Raw genomic sequence first — 17,820 nt, forward strand, 5'->3', positions numbered from 1 at the left:
CAACACCTAGTTAACGCTACCTGCACCACACTAAACCAAGGCTGTGTCAAGTGTGCCCAGGTAGAGTTCACAGCAGCTCTTGACCCTCCAGTGGAACACACTTAAGAACAGGTTAAGAAGCCTGTTACAGGAAGGGAAAGATCAATCAGCCACTCAAGTTCCAAAGCCAAAGATGGAAAGAGACCCATAGTAGAAACTGTTATTAATAAAACATGCAAATGGCTCTCAAGTAAGTCTTTTATAAAAATGGAGACAAGATTTTGGGGTGAAATGCAACCTCACCTGCTGGCCTCAAACCCCTAAAAGGTGAGCATGAATTCTGAAGAACAGGAAGAAACCCAGTTGAAACTCCTCTTAGTCTTTCCACTCATTGCCTCATTGAGATAGAATAAGAATAAAAATAACCATGCAAAAGCGTAAAAAAGAAAATAAATAAAGAAAGTAACCTATTCATTTCCCCCCTCTGCTACATTCATGTAGGGATCCTTCTAGTAGCAGAGTAATGCTGATGTCCATTGTGCAGCAGCTTAAGGGATTCAAAGTCCTTGTCCTCTGTGTATGCTCCTTTGGCCAGTGTTTCCCATCTCTGAAAATAGCACTTCCATCTACCCATCTACCTTCCTCCATTTTGGGCTAGTTACTTTTATGCTCTTCCTGAATGGTCTTCGGGCAGAGGCTGGTGGCTCAGGAGATGCACCCAGCACAGGGCAGAACACATGCTAGATGACAGGTGTTATTCTGAAAGCCTTCCTGACCCTCCTGCCTCTTTACCCAACCCAGGACTAAATCTTACCAATTCTCCCTCCAACTCTCTTGCCAAAGCTACCGTCATTTCTCATGGGATGAATCTACTCTAGTAGCCTCCCAACTGCACTCAGCACTCCAGCTCTTGCTAGAGAGCAGAGTCTTGATTCTCCTGTCCCCTACAGCCATAACAATCTTAAAAAAAAAAAAAAATCACCAACACAGTGGTGCATGCCTATAATCCCAGTGGCTCAGGAGGCCGAGGCAGGAGGATTGCAAGCTACATCCTCAGCAACTTAATGAGGCCTTAAGCAACTCAGCAAGACCTTGTCTCTAAATAAAATATAAAAAGGGTCTGAGGATGTGGCTCAGTGGTTAAGTGCCCCTGGGTTCAATCCCCGGTACCCCCCCCAAAAAAAACAACCCCAAAAATCCAAACTTACATATATCCTCCCCTTATTTGAAGCTCTTTCATAGTTTTCTCTTGCTCTTAATACAAAGACCAGATTCCTAACCTTGATTTGCAAAGGATTGTAGAAACTACCTCCTTTCTCCTCCTCCCACCCCATCCTCTGTCTCTTACTACATTTCAACAATGCTCTTCATTTCTACCCCTGAATGACATGGTGTTGTTACTCCCCACCTCAGGATCTTTGCATGTGCCCTTATTCCTGCCTGAGGTGAGTGTTTCTTCTTTGCACTTCCAACTCTTAATAATGTTTTAGGTCTCGGCTGAAGTCATGCTCTTAAAAAGAAAAAAAAAAAACCTTTTTGTCACCCCTAAAAAATGGTCAACTCCCTTTGTTAGGTTCTCTCATTTTACTGTTTGCCCTTTCTGTAAGGCACTTTCAAAACGTTGAAATTACATGTTTATTCTTAGTGTTTAGATGATCAGTGTCTTAGCCATTCGTAAAGCTGTAAATAAGAGCAATACATAAGGCTGTATCTCTTCAGCTTATCGCGGTGTCCTAGGTATTTAGTAGGTGCTCCGTAAATGTACACTTTTGGAATGAATAAATGTAGCCATCAAGGAAGTTTCCTAAGACATCACCTTCTTTGTAGCCATTTTATGATTAAATTATGATCATTTGCTTTGGAAATAAAGAGAGAGAACTCAGAGACAAATCCTGACTAGGGATTTAGAGGCTGTGGAGGACATCTATAAATTCCCAAAGCTTGTGCTCAGAGAGAAATTCCCCCTGGGACCCAGGTCACCAGGGTACATCCTACAACCCTAAAGGCTTCCTTCCAAAGGGCTGCGGATTAACTTGGTTTCGTGTTCCCCGGAGTGGCATCCAAGTGCTGAGGACCACATTCCTCATCAGTCCAGGTACTGGGGGTCATCACAACATGTGCTTGGGGCCTCTGCCTCTGACCTCACTCAGAGGACAAGAGGTCATGAGGACTGCGGAAGAGCAGGTCGGATAAAGATGTTCATCACCCACCGAGAGAGCTCTGGCAACCTGTGATGAGTGCAGGGACTCCCCCCCCACAACACACACCCAATTCAAAGTCTGACACTCATTCACACCGGGAAAGTGTGGATAAACAAAGATCCTGGCTTCTTGCCTTGATCTGTGAAAACCCTGACACTCTGTGGATTCTGATAAGCCCCTTGCAGGAGGAGACACAGGGTGGGCACCGCTGGAGCGGCTCTTCCATCAAGAGCCAACATGGTGACAGGAGGTGGTACCCCCAAGGGAATGGGGTATCCACAGGTGAGGGAGGAGGGCTGCCCTTCTGGAGAAAAAAGACACAGAACGTGTGTGGTAGAGTTATCCTGAGTAACAGGGGGCATGGACTCCTGTTTATCTTATGCACCAGGAGGATGAAGAAGGATTGTGGCTTTGTTCTCCCTGGACTTCACAGACACTTTGTGGTGACGGGTTTTTATAAGGTTTATGCTATGCTTGTGGTCAGTATCAGAGGCCAGTTCCCTGCGAAAACAACTGAACCAAAGGAATGAATGGAAAGAAAACGAGGCAAGAAGGTAAGGTGTGTCTAGTAAATACTTGCCCTGGAGTTTGGAATTGAAGGTGGAAAATGCTCTTTGATTAGCCTCACGGTGCTTTCCAGCCCTGCCAGGGAATGGCTTCTGGCTGAGATTGTCAGAGGGGGAGGACACAGCTCTGATGGGCACCTGTGGTCTTTTTTCTGTGTGTGCCATTACTTACCAATTGAGACAAACTCCTGAGGGTCTCATTAGTTTCTCTGGAACCCAGACTCAGGGATATGACTCAATTTTAGACTCCTCCAAATAACAGATATTAACAATAGTAATGAACATACATTAGCATTTATTGTGCGCACAATGCAAATTTTAATTTTCATCGCAACCCTGTGAGATTAGCGATATTTTTATCCCTATGTTCCCATTTTGAAAGAGTGAGTCTTAGTTAAGTCATTTTACTCAAAATATATAAGGCCAGGAAATAGTAAAGCCCAAACTCTCACACAGTTGACATAAAACACATGGATCTGATCACTCAATTTTCCCCAAATTATCTCATTTGGTTATAGTACATCCATCGGCTTCCAGCCTGATGTGGGCTTAGGAGCAATGTGCCTGTCCCACACTCCCCATAGGAGAGACTAGCCACTTGATACAAGTCGCACAGTCCCCAGGCTTCCTGGGGCTGTCCTGGCTGCCTGCTGCAGTCTCCCAACTGAATATTCTTTTCATCAGCTCAGTTTGACAAATATTGACAAAAGCCTGTGATTTGCCAGGCCTGGTCCTAGATGCCGTGGGTAAAAAGAAAAATGAGATACAGTATTTGCCCACAGAGGTACCATCGAGCAGGGGCGGAGACAATTTTACTACACAAAGTGGAGGCAGGCAGAAGGCTGTGGGGGTCCGAGGAGGGCGCTGAGCTAATGTGGGGATTCAGGGAGGCGTTCTGAAGGAGGTGATCCCTGAAATAAGTCTTCAAGCTTGAGTGAGCTTTAGTCAGAAAAGAAAAAAGGAAAGTGGGAAGGGCATTCGAGTCAAAGAGAACAGCCTGAACAAAAAGGTCACGGAGACACAAAAGAGCCCCCGTGTGCATGGGATGTGCATGGGATTACAGGGAATTCAGTGTGAGGCAGGGGGGTCAGCAGATGAGGCTGGACAGTGGGGAGACACGATTCATGGCAGGTCTTCTACGCCCGGCTGAGAAGATGGGATTTGATCTCAAGGGCAGAGAAAAGCCAATGATGGGATTTGAAACAGGAAATGACATGGTCCGATTTATATTTCAGAAAAACCAATTTCGCTAAAGACTCAGGACGGCTATAAGGAGGACAAGACTGGAACAGAAGATCAGTTAGAAACCTATTGCACACAGAGAAGATGCAGATAAGGAGGCCCAGGGTGTATTCCTCATGGGACAACTCTCTGCCCCCATGTCACATTCCTCTCCCTTAGCCAAACGGATGCCCTGACTGAGTCCGTGACCTCTTGTCTCTTTCCTAGATTATTTTCCTAACGCCCCCAGGGCCATCTGCAAGGTGTCTGTGTCCTCAGCAGTGGCTCCTGACATCTTTTAATATCACTGGCAAATTTAATTAAAGTCACTGTTCCTCTGCTCTTCCAGATCATTAATAAAACAGTGCCACCAGGCCAGACTGAGAAATTCTCCCTACTGCTACGCCCTCCACTTTCTCCAATGGGAACACTGCTCCAGGCCTGTCACCAGCCTGAGTAGAGTCATCCTTCTCTGCTTCTAAATCTGGGGCCCTGCACAGGCGTCACAGCCGATTTACATTAAAGTTTTAGGTGCAGCAGCCAGGCTGTCCTGGCTCTGACATGTCAGCCGCTCTAAGCACACTGCAGCGCCTCCGAACTTCCTCTGCCTACAGAGGGGAGAGTCAGGGCAGAGTCCTTCTCCCCAGGGCAATACTCCCCAAGAAACACACAGGAGGTCAACTCCCTACTCTCTCAAGAATAGGAAGGATGTGACCACAGCTGCTTAGGTAGCTTGATTGTCACAACTGAACTTGGATTCAAGGAAGAAGATATAACAATGCTAAGTGTTTTTCCTGCATTATTATTGTTCTGGATCTCCACAGGAAAGGAGGAAATATCATCTTTTTTTTTTTTTTTTTGGCAGTACTGGGGATTGAACTAAGGAGTGCTCTACCACTGAGATACATCCTCAACCCTTTTTATTTTTTATTTTGAGACAGGGTGTCATTAAGTTGCTGAGACTGGAATCTGGCCTAGAACTTGTGATCCTCCTGCCTCAGCCTCCCAAGAAGTTGGTATTATAGGAGTGCACCACCATGCCTGATCATTATCATACCCATTTCATAGATGGCAGATCAGAGTCCAAGATCACAAGTAGAGGCCACATAGAAAGGGAGCATTGAAATTCCAATAGTGAACATATGGTGTGAACCACTGGGCTGGGTATCGCCCTGGGCTTGGGGACCCCTTTGAGCAAGGACTCAGGAGAGCAGAATGAGTCTTTCTGGGTGTGGAGACCTTCCCACAAGCTTGGAGACAGCACTCTAAAGCAGCATCAAGCTGCTGTATCTGAAAGTAAAGCCTTGGATCTGAAAGCAGGAAGCAAGAACTTTCTTCTTAGTTGTGTCTCAGTGAGTAAGCTACAAGAGGGTGGTAAGAAGTAAGGGTCTAGAGAAGGTCAAGGACAGCCAACATTCTGTATTTACCCAAAGCCTCTTGATTCAAATCCAGTTTTTAAGAAATGGCTTTTTGCTCATTTAGGGACCAAACACGATGCTAGCGATTGGGGGTACCACCATGAATGAGCTACACCTCATCCTCAACCTTATTCAGTAAAGCTTATCTTCTGATGAGGGATGAAGACAAACCAGTAATCACAGGAACGATCCATTACAATTACGTTCTGAGAAGTAATTAATACCTTTTTCTTGTTCTTCTCTAAGTACTCAAGCTGGTGGCTCTAGAACTTGTTCAGACCATGTGGGTGAGTGGCTCTAATGCAGGAGGGCTTTATAAGGTGGAGAATCTTACGGTACGTGAAGTGATATTACACTATTCCTGATTCTCTGATTACATGCATCTGACATATTTTTGTCTCCCCTAAGATGAAGCCTCATAAACAGACCAGGGCACCAGCAGGCTCAGTCTCTCATGCTTCACATGAACTAAAGACTTAAAAATAAATAAATAAATAAATAAGGATGACAACAACAATGATCACATGTATTCATGGAGTCCCTGCTCTATGGCCAGCACTGCAGTAGGCACTGTTGTACATGCCTCCTGCGGTCAGAGTGAGACAGGTATTGTTATCTGTTCTAGAAATGAGGAGACTGGGGCTCAAAGACTGACAGTTCACCTGAGGTCTACCAACTGAGCAAGCGGCATAGCTGGGCTGTGAAACTTGGTATGTCAAATGTCAAAGTTTGCTTCTAAATCCCACGGGATGAAAGGGATGGTGGATGATTAGGGTAGGAACCTAGGGCCCCAGAAAGCTCTCTCTCTTCTAGGAAGGCTTCCTTGACAATGTCCCCTCCTCTACTTTCAGAACTAGTCATTTCCTCCTTTGAGTTTCTCTCAGACTCTGACCACCACAGAAGTACTTGTCACAAAATCATGGGTTTATCTGTTTAAAAGTTCATCTTCCTCATTCTTCCAGAAGACTCCAGAGGGATTTCAACTCATTGTAGGGAAGAATTTTTTTTTTTTTTTTTTTTTTTTTTTTTGGTAACAATGACTAGTCACACTCACTGAAACCCTATTGATAAGGTTAAGAGGTTGAACTTGAACTCTGATCTCCTTTCTCCCTCAAAACTTCTATGATTCAAAGATGCTCTAAAGCCTGCCAGACTTGTAGAAGCCAGAGGATTTTGACCTCTGCAAGGCCTTGACTCATCTGGGGTATCATAAACACTGAGTGGGTGAAGACCTAGGAAGAGGAAGAGAGGAGGCTTTTCACAGCTTAAGTTCTGTTTTTTTTCTGCCAATGGGTCTATATCTTAGTCATCCCCCAACTTATGGAACTAAAACCATAGAGGGGGCTGTATATCAGAAAAAATATAGTCATCTGAATTCTACTTTAGATCTAAGATTTGGGATCTCTGGGAGTGAAGCTAGACATTTATAGTGTTTTTGTTTGTTTGTTTTTTGATACTGGAGCTTGAACCCAGGGGACCTTCACCACTGTGCTACATCTCCAGCCCTTTTTGTTTATTTATTGCCGAGGCTGACCTTGAACTTGGGCTCCTCTTGCCTCAGCTCCCTCGTCACAGGGATTATAGGCATGTGCCACCATTCCCAGCTAGATATTAATGTTTTTAAAAGTTCCTTAGTTGATTCTAAGATATAACTAGGGTTGAGAATCCTGGGCAAAGATTGGACAAGGAGCGCAGCATGTCATCTGCATTTTAGGGATTCCAACCTTAGGAACTTTTTCCGGACTGAGAGAAGGACTTTTGGAGAACTATGAGTTGATGCACAAGCAAGGTCTTCCTGTTTACTAGACAAAAGCCCCGCCTCCTGGACTCTTGCTTACTTCATACCATGCGAAATATAGTGGCATCGGTTCTTTCACCCACAAAAGCAGGTTTTCCCTTTGTCGCTCCCTAAATTTGCTGATTGCTTGGCTTACACGTCTACTGAAGAAACATAAAAGACATAGAGTTCTCTTATCTTCATAGGAAAGTGATGCTACTCATCCATTTTCAGCAAGATATGTTTCTAGTTATTTTCCCTTTCAGTGATGTCAACTTAGGTCAACTTCTCCACATTTTCTTAGGGCCTCTTTGCTCACTCGCTCATTCATTCATACATGCATGCATTTGTTTAAAACTCAGCTTTGTGTCACATGATGACTTTCCCTGAATTATCATGAGACAGTTACTCTGATTTGTTCCAAACTCATTTTTTTTTTGGCCCACATGCTCAAAAAAGCATAAGTTCCAAGAGAGTTGGAATTTTTATCTGGTATTTCTGTATTCCCAGTGCCTAAATCAGTGTCTGGCATATAGTAGAGGCTCAGTATATATTTATTGAATGAATGTGCAAAAATAGAAGGGATAATATCCAGTGATTTCTCCCACCGTTGGCAGTGTTCAAGCGGAGTTTGGAGAACCATCTGTCAGGGATGCTGTGAGCAGGTTTTTTGAATTTGAGTAATAAGAACAAAATATAATCCGCCCTGAAGAACATACATTTCACTGGGGAACAATGACAGAAAACTGAATAATTAGGACAAAACAAGTATTAGATTTGGAAGCATATGCGATGTCCCAAGAGAGCTCCAGGAAAGAAGGTTTAGCACAGCCTGAGATCATGAGGACCAGCTCCACGAACCAGGTAATCCTGGATCTGAGACTTGAAGAATGAACGGGACTTCACAGAATGCAGCCAGTGAATCCTGAACAAAAGCAAAAGGAGGCCTATTCCAGAGGATGTGGAAGCCTGAACCAGCAGCATGTGTTTAGAGAAGGACAAGTGATGTGGCCAGAGGGCACCTGACAGGAGCTGCAGAAATGGGTGAGGAATTGTTGGTAAAAGGCCTTGTATACCTGACCAAGGAATTTTGGGCGATCTCAGAGGGAATAGGGAGCAATACAGCTGAACGTTTTTAATCACAGGAGGAACAAGGTCAATGCTTCTTCTTTTGGGAAAGGCAAACCACAATGAGGACAGTGTGCAAACTGGACGGATGGACAAAAGCAGGGCAAACTAGAGTGTAGAAAGACCTGGTTCAGACTTGCTCTGGGGTGAGAGGTGGGAAGAACTCAGAAAGTGAGAGCAGGGCTGCTGGGGAAGATGGGAAGCTCAGAGCTACCCAAAGTAAAAACAATGTAATCTGAAGATCAATGCACACCAAAGATGAAAATGAAGGTGAAATGAAGAGGCCTAGCAAGCACCAAAACACATCGGGCACTTTCTCTATCCCATGGGCCCTGGAAAGTTCCTCCTGATTCGGAGATGCGAAGGCTCGAATAAACAGGTGTGGGAGAAATCAACCCCAAACCATGCAACTTACACACCTGCTTAGCTTTAGGACTTTCCTAAACTGTGAGCTAAATAAGACCAATGAGAGTTCTGTGCTCTCTAGGAGGTGAGGCAGGAAGTCCCCAGATTCGTCTGAGGTACCGGAGTGCTTCTGTCTGGTTCAGGTGGTGGCCATTTGTTGTTTCAATAACCCAGACCGTAATAAGCTCTGGAGATACACTGGCAAGGCAGGTCTACGTCCGTACCCTGGATGAACACAGAAGAGTTCACCAGATCAGTATTTAAATGTGAGCTGAAGGTTTGGGGGACTTAATCACACTGTCCGAGAACATCAAGAAGTGGTAGAGTGGAACATCTTCTGTCTCAAATGGGAATGTAGTTTCACGCAGAAGGAAAGGAACCCTTGGAGCACATCAGCTAGAAAAATTAAAAACTATCTTCAAAATATCCAGAGTGTTGATGCTAACTCAAAACCTAGAGTGGCCACAAGAAAGCCTTATTCTGTTTCATAGATTCATGGAGAAAAAATATTTGTTCAGCGTTTACTATGTGCCCACCAGAGCTGTAAATTCATTGAAGGTGACCTTTAAAAAAAAAAAGTGTCACACTCTGTTCTAGCTACTGGAGTTTCAGTATTATTTTTCTCACCTGAACTACTGCAATAGCTAACAATTCTGCCCCATCTCTTCTAATCTACACCCCCCACCCATCTACAAAACATCCAGAAATACCTTTTTAAAATATAAACCAGATAGTTCATGCCATTATTTGTGTATTCTCTCTTCCTGAAGCTCCTCCCTCCCCTGGCTGATTTCACTTCTAACTTCTCACTTGATGACTTTATGTCCTACCACTTTGGTATTTTTGTACCCAGGGGTGTTTAACCACTGAGCCACATCCCCAGCCATTTTATATTTTATTTAGAGACAGGGTCTCACTAAGTTGCTTAGGACCTCACTAAGTTGTTGAGGTTGGCTTTGAACTCGTGATCCTCCTGCCTCAGCCTCCCCCAGCTGCTGGGATTACAGGCATGTGCCACCATGCCTGGCTGTCCTACCACTTCGTTTTGCCATCCACAATCCTGTCAGCTAAGATAAAGTTCTCTGAAGTTTCTAGAAGAGGCTGAACTTGAGCTTGCCTTAGAGCCTTTGCATTTATTAGTTCCTTTGCTTGAAATAGCCTTACTCTAAATATCCACATAAGTCACTTTTTAATTTCATTCAGGTCTCAACTGCCACCTTTTATGAGAAGCTTTTATACCATCTGTCTTATCTAAAGGTGACCCCCTTTGTCATACCACTTTTCATTTTCTTTATGTGCTATGAAAAATCATTTTTTGCTTGTTGAAGTCATCATTGCTCTTGTTTATTTGTTTGCTGGTTTACCAAGGAAAATAAATCCCACCCTAGCGGAAACTTGCTCTTTCTGTTCACCACAGGATTCTCAGGGCCTTGACTAAAACCTGGCAGAATGAGTGCTCAATAGGTATTTGCTGAACAAATGAATGAATTATAATTCTTCAAGATTAAGTGATTTTGGAAAGAGGCATATGTGTGGGGAGACTTCAAACTTCCCAGCAAGCATTAGGGTAGAGAAGTACACAGTTATAGTTAAAGATCTCAGAGAGCAGGTAATTTTATTCATTCAGAAGAACCAACATATGCACATGGTGTTGGAGCAAAAGTCGTGAGTCTGTTTGTCAACAGTTCTTTCCTCTACCCTGCCTTCATCAGCACCTGCCTTCTCCTCCAGAGTACACCACAGTGATAATCGGCATTTACACTGCATCAACAGAGATTAAGCACTATGATGCACCAAGAGTTTACAAAAGTCTCCTTGTACACCTGATCTCACTGAGTCCTTCTTATAAGGATGATCATTCAGATACAGGTCATACAGATCATCTTGTGAAGATGATCGTACAAATAAATTGAGGCTCTGTTAATCACCAAGGGTTTTGATGCCAGTATGGAGCCAGAACCAAACTCTGACTGCCAGAGGCCTCCTTCCACCAGGGCTGCAGACATGTATTGGATCAGGAAGGACCAAGAGAAAATAACCTCGGCAATTAAACAGACCACAGGACTGAGATCAGAGAAGTGAGAAGACCCAGGCAGCCTGAGGCAGCCATCATTCTTGCCTTTTATTGCCTGAACAATCATATGGACTCTATTTTTTGAGGTTGCTCATAGAGAGAGGGCTAACATCCTTGTGCCCTGTTGCTAAGCCACTGAGTGAAGCTGGTAATCAGCCTCCTGTATGTCCATTCTCCCCAGACCATTCTCCAGAAGCCTGATTTATTTATTTTTTAATATTTATTTTTTAGTTGTAACTGGACACAATATCTTTATTTTATTTATTTATTTTTATGTGGTGCTGAGGATCCAACCCAGGGCCTCACACGTGTTAGGCAAGTGCTCTACCGCTGAGCCACAATCCCAGCCCCAAAGCTTGATTTATTTTAATACCATTTAATTTATCTTATTTTTTTAAATGTTGAAATACAAAATTAAATCATTTCATTGCTTGAATGAAGAACAAATGGAGTCTGGCAAGTAGTCAAAGTCATCTCTAACAGACGTGGCTGGAGGATTCTCTCGTACAATCAACTCGAGGGGTGCTCTAGACACCCCTTTCACAAGAAGAGGTAGGAGTGGATTCTCAGACTCCCTGCTGATCAGCTTCAATCTTTGCAGCTGTGCTCAGTCCCCAATACCTCAGGATTCCCCTTGAAGCTAATTTCCCTATTAGTTCCTTCTGAGGGGCTGAAAGGCGAAGGCTCAAGATGGTTCTTCCTATCTCACTAGGGAGGGATTCCGGTGATGTGGTCCAGGATGGGCAGAGTGGTTGAACTAGATCAATGGTTTGCATGAGACAAGATGGCTGGAGCATGGGCCCAGTGGAGGGTGGGGTGATCCTGGCTGGGGACTACACACTGGTACCAATCTAGGGCATCAGAGCACACTCAACCCAGCTCAGGGGGACTAAAAGCCCAAACATCCAGATAGCCAAGTTGACTGGCAGCTGACCTTTGACTTGACCAGCATGAAAGCAGACACACTAGGGGCTTCAAGTTAAAGCCCGAAAGATTTATAGCACTTAAGGTATTCTTAGCAGGAGGCAATCTATATGCTGTGAAATAGAACTCACAGAATACAAAGCTGTCAGGTCAGGGAGGAGCTTATCAGTCAACACATCGAATCCAAACTCTTTTAATGGACAAGGAATCCAAGACCCAGAGGATAGAGACAGCTCTTTTCTGTGGTTGTCAGAAGCAATAACAACTAGAACCTAACCTTCTTACCACCAGCTCCATGCTTCTCCTGTTATGACACGTTGGCTGTTCCTGGCTTGATTTGTTACTCCATTGCTTGCTTCTTTTATGCTAAATTGCAGGGATCCCCTTCCTTGACCTTGTTTCACCTGCCTCGAGAGCAAGGTGGTTTGTTCACTCCTTCACTTTTCATTGAACATCTACTGTGTTTCAGGCCGCATGGGACAGGGAGGGGGAGAGAGAAGTGCCGACCCAGGAGGGGGAGGCAAGCCACGGGCAGAAAAGCCAGAACATAACCCCTACATTTCAGAAAGTGTAAGGAACTCATGACAAACAGATGCTGTGTTCTCAAGATTCAGAGGAGAAAGGAGTACTTGGTGAAGCCTCCCCAACAGGAAGAGCAATTGATAGAATGTTGGAGGCAGGTATGATCCTCAGGGGCAGGTAAACTATGAACCAAGACATAGGAGAAGAAAGGACAACTTTATACAGGGGACCCCATGGCTACATGTGGAGTGGGGTGCCAGAACACAGGAACTTGAATACAAGGATATGGAAAAAATGGGCTGTCCTCAGATTTTTGTGTAGGAAAATGAAGAGCTTAGGAGGGTGTTTTAGGAGGTAAATCTTGCAGCAGTGGCCAAAAAAGACTTGAAGGAGTGAGAGGTTGAAGTTGGGAAGATGGTAGAGAGCCATTTTGTACAGCGTAATAATGATAGTAACTACTTCATGCAGCTATGGCAAGGACTGAATGGGGAAAAACCCATGTACTTTTCAACAGAGTAGGTGACAAGGGGTAAACACACAAATAATATTGCTATGCTGTGTTAAGGAGCAAGAAACTTCAGATAAGAGAGAGTCTAAAGCAATTTGTGAAGGCCCGGGTGGCTCCTGGGCACTGGGCAGGAGGAGAGGAATTTTCTACTCTGAGGTTAGAGAAGAATAAGAAATCAAGTGGGAAAAATCAGGGTGCAAAGAAAGAGTACTGATCAAGCTCCGTACTGTCTGCCTCAGTCTCTAGGACTCTGAAATCCTCTCCTCTCAAGTGACTTGGAAACTAATACATGGGAGCCAGAGCAGGTTTTCAGTTTCCAGTCCCATTTCCGGATCTAGTCCCCACATGACCCAGCATTCTTGCATACAACCAGGGAAGCCCTATGGGTCAACCAAATATCAAGGCAATAAGTGTTACATGGCCCATTCCAAGCTATATCTAGGGTGAAACAGAACAGTGTCTGTAGTAGATATGACTCACTATATACCCTGTCTGAGTACATGATTCTGGAATTAGCCTTCATTCACCCTCCATATTAATTTTTTGAAATCCATTTACATACGCATGTGATTCTTCTTATTTAGATGTCTTGCTCTGTGATCTCTATGGATGTGTCATTGGACCTAAACCTTTCTTAACCTTCCAGGCCCCTTCCTGGGGTCTTTCCCAGGCCTCAGAGACCTCTCCATCTCCAATCTTGGGGAGCTTGCTTTGCTCTGCTGCTTAGTGTATGGTATGCCTCCTACAGCCTTCTTCCTTTCCCCTAAAATACTCTGACCAGTATTAGGTTTAGAATGCCCATTCCAAAAGCAAATGAGCAACCAAACATAAACTGACCTCATTAAAGAAAATTAATGGGGGCTGGGGATGTGGCTCAAGCGGTAGCGCGCTTGCCTGACATGCGTGCGGCCCGGGTTCGATCCTCAGCACCACATACAAAGATGTTGTGTCCGCCGAAAACTAAAAAATAAACATTAAAAATTAAAAAAAAAATAAAATTAATGGAACTTTCTAAAAAGGCATCTCTGGTTCATACACTAAAGCAGACAGAGAGCCTCCCTCACAAGCTGCCAGGACCACACTCGGGAGTATCTAAAACAGCCTCTTCCTTCTCTGCCTCCCTTTCCTCCTACACTCCAGTTTCAGCCAATTTCAGCATACTATCTAAAATGCAAATCTGAACGTTCCCACTGGAAACTAGGTGAAAATCCTTAGCATGGAGTAAAAGCCCTTCGAGTTTGACCTATGGCTTCCCCAGACTCACCCCCACACCCCATACACACACACACACACACACACACACACACACACACACATACACATTATACTCTGTCTGCAGCCATTTGGGAAAAGTCTCCTCTAGTTAGGCCTTTGCATATTCCTCTTTTCACTCAGTACTTTCTTACCTTCCCTGCCCTCCCCTTCGTGCTTTCACCTCCTTCCTTCCTTTCTGGGCTTAGCTGTTCCTACAAATCCTTAAAATCCTTAAAGCCCTATGGAGGGGTGTTCTTCCTGTGCACTTCCACTGACCTGTGATTTACCCTCCAGGGAGAGCAATCACTTTCTACGGCAACTGCCTGTTCACTGGTTGGTTAGCCCTGCTGGAATCTATGTGTATGAGGAAAGGGGCCATTCTATTTTACTTGCCTCTGCACCTCACTAACACAAGCTGGCAGGTAGGTGGCTGTTGAATATTCCTTAAATAAATGGCTGGCTGAATAAATAAATGAAAGCTTTCTCTTTTGGAGTCCAGTGTATTTCTGAATCTCACCAAATATTGAAAACAACCAGACTTGAGTGAAAAAGTTTTTCCTCTCTTCTAATGGTTTGAAGAGAAGTCAAGATGTGTGACACATTCTTCAAATCCAGATTGTGGGCAATCACTGGATGGATCATGCAGGCCAGGGCACAAGGCCTTCAATGAGTGCTCATGGTCAATACCAATAATTGTGTTCAGAGACTACATAAGGAATTGCCTTACAAAAGAGCAGACTGGGGCCAGGGCAAATGCTTTGGGGTCCCAGCCTACAGAGGGGCACAGGAGAAAGGGACTTTTTATGACAGGATCAGTTTGATTCCATATGACTCCCTTTTCTGACCAGGAGGATGTGGAGAGCAGTACAAAGTGGAGATCAGAGGAGCAGGAGCAGAGAGAGGAAGCTGTAACTTGTCCTTCCAGTTTTATTAATTCAACCAATGTTTACTGAGTGTCTACTGTATGCCAGGCACAGAGGTAGGCCCTGGGGATATAATGTGAAAAAATACCAGCCATCTTTCCTGTCCTCGTGGAGCTTATTGTCTAGAGCTGTGCCCAGCATTACTCAATCATAAACAAATTTAATGTGCATCTTTAAATTACTTCAAAGTCATAGGTTATGGGTGTATGAAATAAGGGAACCTGGCCTAGTCAGAGAAGGTATGGAAGGCTTCCTTGGAGAAGTGGCTGAGAGCTGGAGGGTGTGTAGGAGCACATTAGGGGTGTTGGGAGAACTTAAGTAAGCATTCCAGGTAGAGGAAACTGAATGGCCTTCCCATCTCCATCAAGTTAAAGAAAGACCACTGCGACCAAATCCAGTTCTATAGGTTCTTTCTGCTTCTTCTCAACCAAATATCCATACTTATTTAAAGAAAAAGACTAGGGAGTGGACTGTGTTAAAACTAACTACTATGGAAACTGTAGATCGGGATGAAGGATTGGGCTGAGGAGCCCACGTCTGGTCACCACAAGTTCTGACCATCAACCATCCTCATTTGGAAAACTGCAAGGAGTGAAGGGCCAGCTTCCTCTCAAAGTTGGATGCAGTTGGGGAAGCCAGCAAAAAAAAGGGCCGGCTGGAGGCCAAGCGCCCATACACAGTGAACTGATCACCCTATTTCAGGAAGAGCATGGCGCAGCAGCTATATTTGAAAACCCGAGGTAAACAAGAGCTGAGCTCAAGTGGACGGGGCACAACAGCTGTGGAAGATTAATCACAGGCGGCTGCAAGTCACCAGGTCGCTGGAGGCCCCGAGGCTTCCCTTTTGGTGCCCGCACCAGAAGGCCGGATGTGTTCCTATCACGTACCCACACCCTCCCCGGCTTCAGGGCTTTCTTGACCACCCAGGAGCTGAGCACCTGGCTCCCAGCTGCAGCCTGCGTTTCTGATAAATTGCACTCAATTTCAGTCTTTCTGCCTGGGAAACCTTAGCACCACGTTCAGGGGTTTGTGTTTTAATCGCCAAAAGAGAAAGGGGAAAAAAAGAGAGACAGAGAGAGACAGGGAAAGGGGGAAAGGAGGCGGGCAGAAGCGAGCGGGTAAATTTATGGCACTGCATTAAAGGCGTTTGTTTTATTTAACCCCCCTCCCTCCACGGTTATAAATAAAGCACAATAAATACAGACGAAAAACTGCGTTTTTCCTGGAGCAAATAGCTTTCATCATCTCCCCCAAAGGCTTGGGTCCTCAGGGCAGGTCAGCCAGGGTCTGCACGAGCAGCGCTAACCTCTAAATGAGGGCCTGTGGCTGTGTGTGTGTGTGTGTGTGTGGAGAGAGAGAGGGGGGGGGGAGGGAGAGAATGGGGAGGGGGCTTAGTTATTATATACTTCGCTTCTCTCCACACAGCCCGGATCGCCCAGACCACCCCAGTCTGGACAGTCCAGGACTGGAGAACCCCTCCTTGTCGCCCGCCCCTTTGGCGGCTGTGGGAGGGTGAGCTGGGGCTGCAGTTCCCGACCCGCGGCGGTGGAGTCCCGAGGTTGGGATGCGCGCGTGCGTGCCTGTGTGCACGCGGGCGCGCGCCGAGTGAATAATGCGCTCTCCTCCTAGCCCCCAAATCCGGTGGGCATTCATCCGCAAGAGCCCAACACGCCCTGGCACAAGCGATACACACATGCACACATGCATACAGCATGCAACATAGCGATTTCCCCAATGAGCTGAGCACCCGCCACTACCCAGCAAGCCCACGACTGGACTGTACATACATTCCCAGGCATTTCTCCCAGCACCCCCGTAGACACTCACTCTGACAGACCTCCCTCTCCAACACCGCATACACGACATATACTTTCCAGGGCACCCCCCCCCCCACCCACACACACCATCCACACACACAGACTTCTACTGGCAGCAAACCCACAAGAAGGCAATACCTATGAATGATCATAAGAAATAACTTAATTACCATAATTATTCACGGCCACGGACCTTCTTGGGGCATCCCAAGCCTCCCAGCCTCGGTCTCCCCTGCCTCGGTCGCCCGCTGAGGGGGAAGGGCAGGAGGCTCACCCCATTACTCACCGTTTCCTCTCGGCCTCTAGAGCCAAGTCGGGCAAGCGAAGAGGGTAAGGAAGATGCGCGATGCCCCCGCCACCGGGCTCCTTACCGGCCGCAGCGGCTCATCGCCCCCGCGGGCTGCCCGCCGGCCGCAGCCGCGTCCGGGGCATGTCAGTCCGCCGCCACCTCAGTCGCCCGCCCGCAGGGGCTCGTGGACTCGCAGCTGTCAGGGAGCTGCGGGGCAGCGCATCTGGAGCGCGAGGACTGGGAGGGAGCGGGGCTGAGGCCAGGGCGAGGGGACAGAGGAGGGGGCGCTCCACGCCGAACCGAGCAACCAGGAAAACCCCGACGCGGAGCACGGGTCGCCCAGCGCGGGAGAGGCCCGGAGTCCCGGCCGCCACCGGCGGGGGATCCCTGCCGGGAGGGGCTGCAAAGCAAGCAGCCCGGCGCGCCCTGGCGGCTCCGAGGGACCCGGCTCAGGCTCTCAGTCGCGTCGCCGGGGCTTTCCCGGGACTGGGAGCGCGCCGGCTCTCCGACTCTCACGCCGTCACCGCGGGAGACGTCTCCGCCTCGCTGAGCGCAGAGGGGACGAGCGGAGGGGCTGGTTTCTGGGCGAGCCGAGAGCTTTGCCCATTAAGCTGCCGCAAGAAGCCAAATCAAAAAGCCAATCTCCAAGCCTCCAAAGCGAACGTCACCCTATCAGCTGGGAGAGAGAGCCGCACCGAATGACAAGCCGCGCATATTCAGCCTGGTGCGCAGAAGGGAGACTTTCAGATCACTTCCCGGCCAGAATTGGGGACATCAAGCCTGCACCTCGCGTCTAGAGAGCCCCGGAATACCA

General features: G+C 46.4%; 1 protein-coding gene across 7 annotated transcripts in view; it reads right to left on the minus strand.

Moving 5' to 3' along the window:
* Slc8a3 (solute carrier family 8 member A3) overlaps nucleotides 1-17,820 on the minus strand; it is a 132,701-nt gene that overhangs the window by 114,393 nt on the left and 488 nt on the right. For 6 of the 7 annotated variants that reach the window (XM_048798584.1, XM_048798589.1, XM_048798585.1 and 3 more), the window contains exon 1: nucleotides 17,004-17,820. This exon is cut by the window's right edge. The exons of the other annotated variant lie outside the window; for it this stretch is intronic. The gene's annotated coding sequence lies outside the window, so the exon portion shown is untranslated. The remainder of the gene's footprint in view (nucleotides 1-17,003) is intronic. 7 annotated transcript variants of the gene reach the window in all.

Source organism: Marmota marmota, unplaced genomic scaffold, assembly GCF_001458135.2.
Source record: "Marmota marmota marmota unplaced genomic scaffold, marMar, whole genome shotgun sequence".
NCBI lineage: Eukaryota > Metazoa > Chordata > Mammalia > Rodentia > Sciuridae > Marmota > Marmota marmota.